The sequence below is a fragment of the Nicotiana attenuata genome, chromosome 7 (assembly GCF_001879085.1).
Source record: "Nicotiana attenuata strain UT chromosome 7, NIATTr2, whole genome shotgun sequence".
NCBI classification, from domain to species: domain Eukaryota; kingdom Viridiplantae; phylum Streptophyta; class Magnoliopsida; order Solanales; family Solanaceae; genus Nicotiana; species Nicotiana attenuata.
In genome coordinates, this window is record NC_031995.1 from 6,650,648 (window position 1) to 6,653,918 (window position 3,271).

The window sequence follows — 3,271 nt, forward strand, 5'->3', positions numbered from 1 at the left end:
GGGGTGTGGGGGCTTTTTGGACCGTTGGCAACGGCTATTTTTGCAATTTAAGCCGTTGCCCAACGGCTAGTTTTTAAATAAAAAAAAAAACAGGCGGGACGGGACGGGACGCGGGACGGGACGGGACGCGGGACGGGACGGGACGCGGGACGGGACGCGAGACGGGACGGGACGAAGCGGGACGAAACGGGACGGGACAAACGGGACGAAACGGGCGTCCCGTCCCGTCCCGTGTCCCGCGTAACATTGGCCCATCCCGTTTAATTTTTAGCGGGACGGGACGGGACGAGACGGGACCGGGACGGGTCGCGGGACGGGACGGGCCGTCCCGTCCCGTTGGACAGCCATAGCTAGAACTAGAAGGAATAAATGGCAGCGCAGGAAAGAAACTAGACGCGTTTTGGAAAGATAAAATTAAGATTATTAAATTCTCAAGATTACGCTAGTGGGGTGGTAAGGTTTAAACAAAGTATAATGTGAAGTATCCAAGAGTGTAACCTAGTGATAACGAAGTATAATGTGAAGTATCCAAGGGTGTAACCTAGTGATAACGAAGTACGGGATAACTACGGGATCTCATGGTTTAAGATTTGGCGGAGATAAAAAGATAATAGTAAATGAGGTTTCCCTGCAATTATGCCTTATAAATAATACTGCAAACCAAAAAAAAATTAAATCCAAATAACCGAATGCACACCCTTGTGCAAGGCAAAACGGGTTTTTCCTACTCTTCGTCAGTTATGACAGTCTGGTGTACAAAGTATACAATGTTCACGTAGCGTCTGGGATGTAATGCAGACAGCATACCCTAATGCAAGCATTAGTAGCTGCTTTCACGACTCGACCCCGTGACATATAGGTTACACAGAGATAACTTTACCATTATTTCAAAGCTCCCCTTTCCAACAAAAGATATTTTGATAAGTCCAACTAGGGAAACATATTTAAAAAAAAAAAAAAAAAAAAAAAAAGGAAGGGGACACAAAAGAAAAGCGCGAGAAAGACGAAAAAGAAAAACGTGTCAAACGTTAAGTGTAGAATGGACAGAAACCAATGGGGAACTAAATTTATTCACCAAAATAAGGAAGAATTATAGTGAAAGTGAAAGAGGTTACTTACTTGTTTCCTAGTAGTACTAGTTTGTCCAATTAATGTTCTCTCATCAAATATTCTCTTAAACCTGTTTTGTTCAGTTCAGTCTATTCACTTCTTCCTTTGATTTTGAAGGTAAATAAAATATATCCAACACATACTATTTTTGGTTAGGTTGATGAAATTGAGAGATGGGAATAGGGTCATTAATGTCAAGAATGGCAGTAACAGTGGCTCTATTACTGTTGTTGGGAGAAGGGAATTCAAGCAATTAGATTTGTGATAGATAGAGAAGAGTGTTTGTCTCAGAATGTAGAATACCAAGGAGACACTCTTCAACTCTCCTTTCTTAATATAAACATATATTAAGAAAAGTCGATTCTTTTATGTGTATATATTCCCTTCGTCTCATATTATCTGTCATGATTCTCTTGTTAGGATGAGATTTTGACTACTTTATTCATGTCTTAACATTTAATCTTTCTTCATTGGTATGTGAATAAGGTTAGGTGTTTGTAGTCTTCAAGGGTAATTATTACTAAGAGTAAAAAAGGAAAAAGATAATCAATTTTGTCTTGAACTTCTAAAGTGATAAATAATTTGAGACAACTATTTTTGGTAACCACGACTCATAATATGAGACGGAGGGAGTGTCTGTATATATATATATTGTGCGTATACTGTGATTTGTGGAACAATGAAGACTCCAAACTTCTAGTATCAAGACAAAAAAGGGCTGCCGGTGCACTAAACTCCTGCTATGCACGGGGTTCGGAGAAAGATCGGACCACGAAATGTATGAGTTTAGGGCTCAAAGAAAAGGCGTTTATCAGTTTTGTTTTACAAATAAGTCGCCTTACCATGAATACATGGACTTTGATTTACATGTTAGCCATTTTACACATTACAATCAGCCTGCAAAAGATGGTAATAATCATCTTGGCTCATAACCATACTTTCTTCTCTGTTTTTCTTATTTTTCTCTTGCAACTCTCTATGGTTACACTTACACTGGAGCGAAGCTTACACTCTGGTAAGGGTGGTCCTTTGTCGGAAAATTACACTGCGCATATAGGTAAAATATTAGGTTTTACAGTTATATAACATATATTGAACACTCTTCGTCGGAATTTTTTTTTACCTCTTTCAAGTTTGAACACCCTAGGAAAAATTTCTGGCTTCACTACTGCACTTACAAGTAGGGGTGTTCATGGTTCGGTTTGGATCGGTTTTTCCCTAAAAAGCAACCAAACCAAGTAAGTCGGTTTTTCAAATATTAGAACCAAACCAAACCAATTAAGTCGGTTTTTCTCGATTCGGTTTATGTCGGTTTTTCGGTTTTTTCGGTTATTTGTCGGGTTTTTCTTAAATATAAGACATACACTACCAAACACATATTCCGGCGACCACATTTTCAACGTACCACTATCAAATCAATTGCCCTTTGAGAAATCTATTATTTACCAAGATATATTGCTGATAATTGAATCAAATAGTGATGAATAATTTAAGGACTCAATTAAAAATATGTTATTTTTAACACGAAATGGATTCTTACACTAAACAAAAGAAAACTACCAATCAAACTAGAATGTAAAGGTAAAGAACTATATTAAAAGTGCAAACTATTAACATTTACCATAAATTTTTTGAAACTTTGTATAACAATATACATATTTATAGGTGTAATAATAAATTTGAAATAGCTACTCCTATAGTCGGTTTGGTTCGGTTTTTTTTCTGATTAAAACCAAAACCAAACCAAATTTGATCGGTTTTTAAAATTCAAAACCAAAGCCAAACCAAACCAAAAAGTATCGGTTTTTTTGGTCGGTTTGGTTCGGTTTTTCGGGTTTTTATGAACACCCCTACTTACAAGTGTGACGATTTCGTGCTAAATGCCTCCAGAACACTTTGATCCATTGCTGGAACATATATCAAAATTAGACGCAGCACTTCAGAAGATACAGGTTGAAAAGCATTGGCTTGAAGCACAGACTGAGCGCCAGGCATCAGGTATCATCTTATGAATATTTGTGTTACATTCTTCACCAATCCCGACCCCCGACCCCAATCCTAGCCCGACCCTGACCTCGAACTCTGGCCCCTGAACCCCGACCCCGGACCTGGACATGTCTTCTTGATGATGGTGGGATCAGGGTGAGGTCAGGGGCTGGAG

The 3,271-nt window shown here is 38.7% G+C and overlaps 1 pseudogene; it reads left to right on the top strand.

Moving 5' to 3' along the window:
• LOC109229815 overlaps nucleotides 1,271-3,271 on the top strand; it is a 2,369-nt pseudogene continuing 368 nt past the window's right edge.